We start from the raw sequence: 12,732 nt of genomic DNA, 5'->3' as shown, positions 1-12,732 counted from the left end.
GAATTAAGTACAGCCTAGCAAAGGATAGATCCATATTTGCATCCTGCTAATCAAACAAGAACTTGTAAGAATGTAGCAGTGATAAATGTACTGCCGTTGAAATCGTTTATATAAGTTGGAGCAAAATGAACTGTGACCAACAGATTCCTTCCACAGCCATCACCCATCTACATTGCTCCAATGTGCGGAAGCGTCTTAATGGATATGCATTATCAAGTTTGCAGGCTTATTTTCAGTCATAAAGAAGAGTGTACCAGATGCTCTTGGTACACTGAATTTGTCACACCGTAGACAAGCTAATATCATTATGTGAGACCACAGGGGAAAAAATAAAAGATTCACATTTAATCCATATTAACTACCAGGAGACCCATCAAGGCAGTTGGGCTGGCTCATGATACAGCAGCTTCTAGCAAATTAGCAGCCCATAACAACTTAGTTATTATGAGCTGCAAGATCTTATACCATAAGCTCAACTCCATTAAACCAAATTCAAGCACATGAATTCATGTACAAAGTATAACCTTAACATCTGTCTGTGCTTAGCCAACATTTTGTTTATGCCTTTTTAGGAACAACCAAATTATCTTTGTGTCCCCTGAAACTAGGGACTTATAATTTCCATCAACTGCAGTTTTACCTGATAGGGCCGGGCTGATCACCACTGGCCTCCCTGGCTGTGGTGTCCAGCAGCAAGCTATGCATCATCCTGGCAGTTGTTCCCTACATATTGGGCCAATTTTTTCCCCAAACAATTTTCCCTTGCTATTCAAGTGGGAAAAGCAATAGTCTACTCAGAAATTAGACAGTCAACAAAGCATGCATATCTAATAAATACTGTAGACCCTTGTATTTAGTTAAACCCAATGAGTTAAATCCTATCCTACTCTACTCAGCATGGAGAAGATGTTTTCATAAACTTAGGCCATTTTTTTTTCCCCAAAAAGCAATGTCCTCCTTCTTTTCCCATAGTGGATTGACTACTCTTTAGGGACTCAGGAAATAATATCACCATTATTACAATAGTTATTTCTGTTTTACAGATGGGGAAACAGAGAGATAGACTACCCATGGTTAACCAGTTGCTAAGTGAGGAAACAGATATTCAGTATATAATTTAAGGTATTTTCCATGGAGTTTTATGTAAAGAATGAATACATATTTATGGGAATAATCTAACTTTCTTATTATTTTTCTGTCTTAAACAACAAGGGTACATTATTCACTTCGGCAGTGTTTTCAAATTTTGCATCTTACCTGCAGAAACCTTAGCATGCAGAAAAATGGGTAATGCATATATCATTATGTCTTTTCTAGAATTTTACATATCAAAACCTGATCTAGTTCTTTAATCAATCTAGGTACAACGTCTTAAAGTCTCATAGAATTTTATATGTGAATGGGATCTAGAAAGTCATTTTATTCATCATCCTTCTCTTTCAAGAGCCAGCCTTTCCAGCAGTTTCTCAGTGAAAGTTGACAAGAAAAGCAGTTCAAACCCCAAAGCATACCATTCCATGGAAGGATAGCTCTGGTAATTAAATTCATAGTATGGTTTCTTATAAAAATAAAATGATTCTACCTTCTGTTCTAGTTCTGTCCTCTAATTTACCAAAGCATGAGACTGACTTTTTCACTGACATAGTAGACTTTGAAAAACCACATCTTCTCTTTTGTAATTCAAACAGGGGTAGTTTAGAGGTTATGTCTTTGTTTTCAGAAGCCCCCTCCTCCTCCTCTGCCCACACCTTTGCATTACCCTCTTGTTTTCGATTCCCTCTTTCACAACTCAAAACACCCAACAGTTTATACATGATTTCACATATGGTCTAAAAGTATCTCTTTTCTTGTAACTTTGAAATCAAACTTCCAATAATATAATTTAAGGTTACAGTAGCTTTCTTCCCATTATGAAACAGCTGTTTTATAGGAAACCTGAATTCAACTACATGTAATTATTTTTCTTCTGAACCCCTGTCAAACCAGACTTACCTACACTACAGACTCTTCAATAACACTGAACCTGCAGACAAGGTGGGGCGTGTATCCCAAATTTTTATTTTTTTATCTCATATTTTTCAGCATTTTATGTTCTTCTTGAAACAGAATTCTGTATCAAACATATGCATATTTTCTTAGCCCTGTGTAACCTGAAAATTCTATAGCTTGCTATAAAGACATTAGTCCATCTTTGATTATAGCGTTGAATACAAAGTACAGAGCTCAATGATTTGCCACAGACTCTTTTTCAGGTTGATAGTGATCCATTAAACAGCATATCCAAAAGGATATATAGACATATGTCTACCGTATGTCATTAGCATACACAGATCAGCAAACACCTTGGATTGTTTTCCAGCCCCTGGATGGAGTGCACTGTGATGTCAACATTATCTTATTGGCTCCCTCTCTGCAGAATCGCTGGTGGTGACGGACTCTTTTGCAAACCAACAGCAATCATTCAAAATTATACAACTGTCATCTTTGGTTGACCCCCAACTCCAGTAATAATCAAGACAGAGGGTCTTACAAGGATAAACGCCTAAGCTTCATAAATTACCTATTTCTCATATCTCAGGTTTCAAATTTGATTGTTAACTTCCTTACAATATGCTCAGTGATGCAGCTTAGCTAGTAGGGCACCAGTTGCCTCTGAAGAGGGGTATGGGAAGGGAAGGTTTGAACTTATGTTTAAATGTACTGTTCTCAGTTTTAGTTTTTATGATATTTTTCTAACATAAATGTCAGTACAGTAGTATTTGTATCATGTATAAATAAATGAGTATATAATAGATGTTCTTACTCAGAAGACTTTTACTGAGCAAGGAGTGAGATTAACAAAGGATGGAAACCAGTGGATGAGACACTCCCACAGAATAGGCCAGGGGCTCAAGTGAGAGTCCATTTCTGCTAATCTGGTCTGCATTACAGCTAGAGTCTACCCTGACCTGGCACTGGGAAGCCCCTGTATGAGAGACAATAAATTCCTACTCATTTGGAAGGGATCACAGAATTGAAGCTTTTAATTTTGCAGTTATGGAAATTGAAGTGGAGAGAGATTAAGTGACTAAAATGAGCAGCTTTAAAGCCCTTTTGGGACATACCAGGGAAAAGAAAATGAAATGAAATGAAGTTCACATCAGAGTGGGACCTGATTCTATTCTATTGTTCTTTCTCAAAATATATGGCCCCAGTTAGGAAATAAACAAACCAAAAACTAAACAATGAAAGAAAAGAAAAAGAAGGAAACGGAGAATGAGAGTCACTGAACTACACCTTTCGGCACCTCACAAATGCTGATACATGTTCTGTTGAGAGCATTAAGCACACTGAAGTAACGGCAGTGCATACCTTGTGCAGAATATTCATCTTGTAACTTTAAATTCCTTCAGCATTCAGCCTTCAAAAATTGTGACTATCTACCTTTTCTAAGATAAATAATATCAACACATCTTCAAAAAATAAAGGTTTACATATAGAAATATTCAGTCCTAATCTTGCTCCAGTAAAATATTCTACAGATGGAAGAGGAAGACATCACACACTTCATAGACAGCATTACATGGAGCCTGGACCACAGTGATAAGAAGGTTGCTACTGTTACTCTGAGAAAGTTATAATCAAAACACATGCATCTTTTCTTAGAATTATACAATTGGAATGCATTGGTGCCAGCACAGAAAACAGCCTCTGACCACCAATCTCATATTGCTTCCTCTACACTACAACCTGGTTAAATACACTTTATTTCATACCTGGTTAAATACACTAAGAATTTTGTATCTAGTGAAAACGTTTTTTCGGCCGGGCGTGGTGGCTCAAGCCTGTAATCCCAGCACTTTGGGAGGCCGAGACGGGCGGATCACTAGGTCAGGAGATCGAGACCATCCTGGCTAACACGGTGAAACCCCCTCTCTACTAAAAAATACAAAAAACTAGCCGGGCGAGGTGGCGGGCGCCTGTAGTCCCAGCTACTCAGGAGGCTGAGACAGGAGAATGGCGGGAACCCGGGAGGCGGAGCTTGCAGTGAGCTGAGATCCGGCCACTGCACTCCAGCCTGGGCGACAGAGCGAGACTCCGTCTCAAAAAAAAAAAAAAAAAAAAAAAAAAAAAAGAGAGAAAACGTTTTTTCAAAGTTTCTCAAGACATGAATGCTATTTTTATGCAAGGCTGATGAAGTTTTTCTGGCTTCCTTCTAAAAATGAATGTAAACAGTAAGCTCTTATATAAAATTGACAGGGATAGACTCACTTGCCCGCCTTAGGATGGGTGTAGCCTCTATGCAACCATAATGCAACTGAGTAAGGAAGCTGCATTTATAACAGTTGCCCTGGGAATTCGGACACCAGTAGTTCCCATGGTATCCACCATCATTCTGAGCTCCATGCTGCTCAGTGGGTCAAAAAGGTTTTTGTAAGGGAAAAGTGCCTGGACCACCTGAATGGAGGTAAATCACAAAACAAAACAGAAAGGGGCGTATGCAGTGAGAGGGGTCTATGAACAGGCAGAAATCTAGGAGGGTTTTCTAAAATCTAAGTGAGATGCTTAAATTGAGCAATACCCATGGACAGAAGAAGGCTGAAGGAGGGAGGGTCTGCTTCAGTTAAGTACATGTGGGTGCAAAATCCTGTGCTCATTTAATTTTGTGATCTCAGAAATACCATGTAATGGAATAATTAGTGTAAATTTTCACATCAGTCATACTGGGATAATATCTAACACGTAGGGACACTGTGAAGATTTAATGAGATATTATAGGTAAATAATCAAGAGCACACTGGATGTGCAAAATAATTTTATTGATTTTTGTTTCAGAATAATAACAAAATTAATGGAGAGGTCAGGTTGATAAATTTTTAAATGAAGAAATGTAAATTTCCTATTTAATTCTACATACCCAGAGATAAAATAAGTTCCTAAATGGAATATGCAAGACATCTGGTCAATATGTATGCACTCTATTTGCCAAATACATGCCCAAACGTACCAGCATCTACAAACTAAAGTCAGGGCCAGGGCAGCACCTCAGGGTTACGTCTGATTCTACAGACACAGCTTCACAATTAACTGAAAGTCTCCCTTTTTAATTCTTTTTCATCTCCACCTCTGTTTTTACGGTTTCCAATTTTTGGAAGAAGTACTCCACGATAATGTGGGTGTAGTTAATCCCCCACCTCAGCAAGTAAATTTAATTACATTTAACATTTCAACACTGAATATAGTATCTCTTGAAGAGACTATTAATGCTGATGAAAATTACCAGAAATTGGTTCAGAAGAGCATGGGGGCTTGAAATGAACTGAAGCAGATAAAATTCATGAAGAAGGAACGTGTGACTAATGCGAAAGCTATGCAATAAATAACCATCTTCAGAGTTGCTCTCCTTGTAGGAACACGTATGCAAATGTTACTCTATACATGCAAAACAGTAGTGGAGGCGGAATGGGTGCAGACAGACTCTAATAATCGTTTTGCCTTGTACTAAAACAACTAGACAGTTGACCAACACTTAAAATCAGTTTTTGTTTTCTCTCTTTCTCTCTCTCTCTTTCTGTCTCTCTCTCTATATATATACATATTTTTTGGGGGGTGGGGGCGGGGGGGAAGCTAGTACTGTTTAAAGTCACAGACTAACTCAGTATTTTTTATTCCTAGAAGAAGGAACTCCCATAACGTTGAAAAATATTTACACACTGGAGAAGGTCACAATGTAATTAGCCACAATGCAGTATTTATTACATTCCTAGAGCTTACAGAGTTGATTTTTTAAATCACATGTGCTGAGTTTAATTAAACATGTCAAAGGTAGGATGAACTTCATGGGATAGAAGCAGGTAATTTGATTCAAAAATGACAAAAACACGCCCACTTTTGCTCTGTTTTCCAGTAAGCTAGTATTAGATATGGCCAAATAATATCACCATGCACGTGATTAGTACTGATTGGTAATTCTTAGGACCCTAAAGATACATTTTGTTTTCCGAATAAAACTTGATCAGAGCTGCTGACTATGATTCCATAAAAAAAATCCAGGCCACTGAATCATTTTTCTCATGCTAATAGAGGATAGAAACATAACGAAATACATGATTTAGTATTTTAGAAATTATATATACTTCTTTATGTGTTCTTTGTTGAAAACATACTTTGGAGGAAATGCAGACAAATCACAAAACCTTCGGGAGAGCTGAGGTATTACAATAATGGCCATGCTTTTCCCACTGGAAGGAAGGAGCAGGCAGAGCCCACAGAAGTCGAAGGCATTTGGGACATTTCCACAGCTGGAGGGTGGTAACAGGAGACAAGATTTAAGGTTGTTTCACTTAGAGTCTGTCTGATATAATATACCATGCCACAGAAGGGAAATTCTCAGGTCTTATTCTGCTCCGATGCAGAATAAGAAGGGTGTTGGAAGATAAGCAATTGTGAATCTGCTGCCTGTGACTGACCACTTCTCTCCTACTTAAGACAGAATAAGTGGTTGCAAGTGATAACTTTCAATACTCACTACTGCATCCATTTTGCTTTTTTAATCAGGGGAAAAAGAACACCATATATTTGATGCTAGAAAAAAATGTATGTGTATACACACACACTATCTATATACATACACACGTAAATATAATATATCTATATCAGATTCTCATTTGTTTGTTCAATACCAGGCACAGTCTAAGTGCTAGAAATGCATCAATGAAAAAAGTCAGACAAAAACCCCTGCCCTCATGAAGTTTACATTCTAATGGAGAAAACAGACAGTCAACCAAATAAACAGATTACACAGAGCTACCTGTGGTAAAGGCAATTAAAAAAAAAGTAATTCAGGAAAATAAGATGATGGGGAGACAATTTAAGTAGAATAATTGAGAACGACATCATTGACAAGGTGACATTACAGAAAAGATGGGAAAGAATGAGGAGGTGAGGTGTATGTATGTCTGGGCTGGGAGGTGGGGAGAAAGGAGGGGCTAGGATGGTGTTTCAAGCAAAGTCAACAGAAAATGCAAAATCTAAGTTCTGGGGGCATGTTCTAGGAGAGGTGAGGAGTCCCCTGTGCAGGAGCAAAAAGTGAGAGGAGGGAACAATCTTGGGAGGCGTGGGAGGGCTGGGTGGCAGGTGGCAGAGCACAGCGGCCCTTGTTGGCTACCGTAGGGACTTCCACTCTGCATAGAGTAGTAACATGATAGGATTTACATTTTCATAGGATTCCTTTGCCTGCTATTCAAAAATAATCTTTATATTCATTTATTAAAGGTTATTTTGTGTGTCACTTAATATTTATTCATCTCAGACACATGGGGAGGACCTAATACATTTATATGCATCATATAAGCTATCGCACTGTTCATGCTCTCCTTGGCCATGGCACCAGTACAGCGGTTCCTTTACTACATCCCAGGTACTAGTTCTCACATCTGCATCCCCCCAGACTTTTTAGTTCTTGATCCCTAGGGAACGTCTCTTCCATTTTTATATGTGGTAATTCAATATTGAGAACAGAGGAAGGACTCAAAAAAATTTTGTTGAATGCAAGATGTTTTGAATGCAAAATATAAGACTTCTACAATAGCCACAAAACACAACTCTAAATCAGAATTCACATGTTAATAAGGTACTTGTGGAAACACAAACATACATCTTTGTTCCCACACCATTCCAACTGGAACTTTTGGTCAGACTTATTAGCTAGGATTCTCCAATGTGGCCATTATCATCATATAAGAGGTGAACCAGATCTAGAATTGTCTGGACAAATACACATATATTTAACAATGAAAATTCTTTTTTTCTTTATGGTGTGGATAAAATTTATGAGTAAAATGGGCAAATATATATTTTTAAACAATTGAAACTTATTTTTTGTTAATTATGCGGATACAATTCATGAGTAAAACACTCCAGAAAAGATTTTGTAACATGGCATTAGAAAATTCTCACAATTTTTTTTATCACACGTTTGACTCTCTGCTTTTGTTTAAAATGCCACCTAAAGAGTCTACTTAGTACATTTTCAGATATATCCACATAAAAAAAATTTTAAGTGTTCAAATTTAAAATACTTACGTTCTGAAATATAAGGGAATGGGCAATCAGAATCATAGCATCCAATGAGTTAACTTAATTGTGTTTTTAAACTCTTTATTTGGATCACATGCAAATACTGTTTGAAGTTGAAGACTTAATGTCATGTAAATCTATTAGATTGATTTACAGAAAGTATGAGCACCCAAACACTGTATTCCTAAGGTGAGACTTCATAGTCATTTACTTTTATAGTTCAGCAATATTATTAAATTACAGTCAATATGGAAAACACTTCCAAAGGTCAAAGTTTTCTTAAATCACTTTCTAAATCCATACCATTGAGACTGACTTTCACGCCTTAAAAATAAAAAGACTTCTTAGCTTTAAGACGATAAACATAAACTTTTACATTTATTTAATAATTAGTTGAAATGAAATATTTAATAAGAGATTCTCTCAGAGTAATATATGCCTTCCTTCATTAATTTCTTTAAAATAAAAATATCCATGGCTAGGCAATTAATATATTAAAACATGACAATATATTTCTGATAAAATTAAATCATTTTTAAGTTAACATGGTCATTCTTCTAATTAGTTTATAACTTAGTCATTGAAATTTCAAATAGTATTAATCAAACATAAGTTTTTTCTGATGTTTGTCAAAATTAAGGTGAAAATCATTTTCTCTCACTATTATTATCCATTTGAAAAAACTTTAAGTTTAAAGATAAATACTTAAAGACTTTTTAATAAAGGTTTTATAAATACTAAAGAATCTGAGGCATTCCATTTTACTGCACTCACAATTCTACAAGGTACAGCTATCTTAAATATATAGCAATCTAAAATATAATTCCATAGATTGTCATTTTATTCAATCACTGGTTTCAAAACATCAATTTGTTTCTTTAATCTGTTGGGTATCTCAAATATATATTTTTTAGCTACAGTGGTGGCACAGGTGAAATCTATGAAGTCATTGTAAATTTTGGGCAACAATTTTCTCAATGAGTTATTTGAATAAAAGCAATCTGGAAACACTTGGTAAAGGTTTTCTGTAATTAAGGGGTGTGTGCATCTTATTTACACCTGCACCATTTAGAGTGATCAAAACATGTAATTATTGTATTCTAGTTCTAGTATAAACTTATCACTGAGAAGCAAATAATTTCTGCCAAAAAGAGAAAGCTATGCACCAAGTTAGTTGCCCAGTATATTGAATTTTTGGCTACTTTACATGGTGACGCTAGTTGGGTGATTTTTTTTCCTTTACTCTCCATGAATAATTTCTTTCTGGATGGGGTTATTCCTTTAATTGTGCATCAAAGGGAAAAAAAAGACCTACAATTTCCAAATTAACTCTTACTTAACTCTCACAGAATTGTAAGTGATTATTTACATGGATAATCATAACTTTCATAAAATCTAAAGTATATATCTATGACACGTGAAGTCTCACTAAAAGCAATAATTAAATGGTTATAATGGTTAGTTAATAGGGAAATGGCCCAGGAATTCTTACACCCACTTTCTGTTTAATTTGGTTATTTGGCTTTACAATTTCAATGTTCAGATGCTGAATAAATTGATAACTGTGAGGTCACAAATAAATTCTTACCATATTTTCTACACATAACTTTAACCTGCATTTTTAAAACTTTAGTTAAAATGATCACAAAAACAACATTCATAAGAAAGCACTGAAAAACCAAATACAGTTAGTTTTCACTTTTTGTCTTTTACCTTTGCTGTACGTTTTGAAATAAATGGTCCTTAAATACTTGAAAACTGTAGTCTAGGCAAACAAGACGACTAGTCCCAAAGACGAAGGGTTACTCTTCCCTCCTTCCCCGGGCTGTGGAGCGGGCGGTTCCTGGCATCCTAACCACCTCCTCCTGCCTCCCTGCACCATGGCTAAAAGGAACCACAGAGCAGCTCAAAAACCGAGAAGGGAGGGAAGAACAGCCTCAAAAAAGTCAGGAGGCTGAATTAGCCTATGGTAATTTCTGCTTTCACTGGCAAACAGTTTAAGAGAAAGCAAAGCAAGACATATCAGAGATACCACAAGCCCAGTGGTTGCTGTCTTAAAAGAGAAAAGAATAGAGTTCAGCCAGGCACAAAGGTCTCCATGGCAACAGTGAATTTAGACCCCCATTGGCATTATTTATGCAACATTTCATCACAAAAGGACCCTCCCACTAGCCTGCCTGGCAAATTCTAGTTTTCTAATCTTCCTTTGCCTTGAATGTATCTGGATTCTTAGCTATCTGCATGTTCACATTAAAACACATACACACACACAGACAAGACAACAACAAGAACAACAAAAGATCATGAAATTATTATCAGACTCAAAGCAGACTTTATTTCCTTGATTAATTCAAAAGCAAGAGGCAGATTCAAGATTGTTTAGAGTTCATATTCAAAGCCAGTCCACTTTTGGTTTCAAAGATGAACAGCTGTTCAAAAAATAAGTTTATTCAAATTATTTGGTTTTTTGAAACAGATTACAATTCAAAGAGAGTACAAAATGGCAAAATCTAACCAACCCAAAAGGCTCACAGGAAAGAGAACTTGCTAGATATGGACTTTGAAGCTAAATTTTATATAATGATATCCATCCCCACCCACTCCCAGCTATTATAGTACCTCAAACAACTCCTTTGAGTCTTTTACCTGATTCTTTCTATTATAGCCACAGCTTCCAAAAACATAAATTCCGCAAAGTATTTTAAGCACTTTTTATTGACCTGTGTACCAAATGCATCCCAGGTCCACATTTTATAATTAGATGACCTGGGACAAGTTATTTAACACAGAGGAAATGCCCCAGTGGAATTAGGTTGCTGTGAGTACTAACTAGATGATATCTGCAGAAGTACTTTCTTCAATTCTAAAACAATATACAAATGTAAATGGTTAGGATAATATTTGATGGCATTGAAAGGAAACACTAGTCTACATTTGACAAGGGCTGTATTTAGTATTAGTTCAGATAAGAATTAAACAAGGTGACTTCTTAAAAATAAGATTTTGTAATTTTTTTTTTTTTTTTTTTTTTTTTTTTTTTTTTGAGACGGAGTCTTGCTCTGTCGCCCAGGCTGGAGTGCAGTGGTGCGATCTCTCATTGCAAGCTCCGCCTCCCGGGTTTATGCCATTCTCCTGCTTCAGCCTCCCGAGTAGCTGGGACTACAGGCGCCTGCCACCACGCCCAGCTAGTTTTTTTTGTATTTTTAGTAGAGACGGGGTTTCGCTCTGTTAGCCAGGATGGTCTCCATCTTCTGAGCTCGTGATCCGCCCACCTAGGCCTCCCAAAGTGCTGGGATTACAGGCGTGAGCCACCGCGCCCAGCCCTGTAAATTTTTTTTAAAAAACATACAAGATTATTAAAAATTCAGAGTACATACTTTGTTAAAGTACCAGGTAGTCCTTATTCCATATACTTCCAGCATCAAATCCATTCTCCTTTTTGTAAGGTCCTCTGAGCTGGCTGCACCATGGTCAAGCCATCATGACATTCCCCTGCCCTTGTGATAATGTACTTCGTGATATTCCCCCGCCCTTGTAAAAGTACTTTGTAGGATACACCCTCCCTGCCCTTGTGAATGTGCTTTGTAGGATATATCCTCCCTGCCCTTGAGAAAGCACTTTGTAACATCCATTCCCTGCCCTCAAAACAATTGCTCCTAAGTCTGCCACCTATCCCAAACCTATAAACTAAAGATAATCCCACCACCCTTTGCTGACACCTTTCTCGGACTCAGCCCACTTGCACCCAAGTGAATAAATAGCTGTGTTGCTCACATTAAGCCTGCTCAGGTGGTCTCTTACGGGGACGCACTTAACACATTTTATACGATTGCTTGTCTAGACCTAGAGTCTTTATTCACCTTTACTTAGGTATTGACACTATGTTGGCTTTAAGGCAATTTTGCAAGAAAGTTCACAGGTGCCTGTCTTTCCTGTTAATGCATGTTTAAGAGGATTTTCCATTACCTGCAAGGCACACAAATGTCCCCATTTACAATGGGGTTACAAAGGGTTACAATGTCCCCATGTAACCCTCAGAGGCATTTTTCTCCTAGAATGGAATGTTCGTGGTACCTCCATTAGCACAACTCACCATCATTCTCTGTGAAGGCATCACTGGAATTGTGCCCTACTTAGAAGGTTATACAACTTTGGGATCACACTTTTCCTCACTCACAATTTGGAAGAAATCATTCAGTTACCTCTGACACTGAAAACTGCAGAATAGAATTAAAAAGCCAGATTGATATATCGCTCTTGTAAGAAAATTACTTTCCCAGGTGAGAACTATTGTAAAAATAACAACCCATATATTAGCTCCTGGTTATCTCTCTTCCACATCTATTGCCTTTTTTTTTCTCTCTTCTGCTTTATTTCCTCACACCAGTTCTGTTTATTTCTGTACTGTCTGCTTGATGCTTCTAACATGGTTTCATTTCAGCAATAGTTTTCTTTTTCTTTTTTTCTTTATTTTTGAATAATCTTTGCCAGCTCATTTGTTACTCCTTTCAGGCCTCCTCTATCGTATAATGATTTCTTTTTTTTCATTTTTGTTCATAATTTTAAACTTCTTTAAGATATAAAAAATGGATAACTTTCTCTGACATCTCCTGAGGGTAATTTTATGTTTCTGCAGTTATACTTTCTCTGCCTTTTGTATATTATTTTTGTGTT

General features: G+C 36.8%; 1 protein-coding gene across 4 annotated transcripts in view; it reads right to left on the bottom strand.

The window, feature by feature from the left end:
* The window catches only part of LOC105489509 (catenin delta 2), a 936,482-nt gene that overhangs the window by 608,832 nt on the left and 314,918 nt on the right, over positions 1–12,732 (bottom strand). Inside the window, exon 1 of one of the 4 annotated variants that reach the window (XM_011754344.3) lies at positions 9,772–10,080. The exons of the other annotated variants lie outside the window; for them this stretch is intronic. The gene's annotated coding sequence lies outside the window, so the exon portion shown is untranslated. Of the gene's footprint in view, positions 1–9,771; positions 10,081–12,732 lie in introns of those variants that run through there. 4 annotated transcript variants of the gene reach the window in all.

The sequence above is a fragment of the Macaca nemestrina genome, chromosome 6 (assembly GCF_043159975.1).
Source record: "Macaca nemestrina isolate mMacNem1 chromosome 6, mMacNem.hap1, whole genome shotgun sequence".
NCBI lineage: Eukaryota > Metazoa > Chordata > Mammalia > Primates > Cercopithecidae > Macaca > Macaca nemestrina.
Note: the sequence above shows the minus strand (reverse complement) of the source record. Positions and strands in the feature narration are given on the sequence as shown.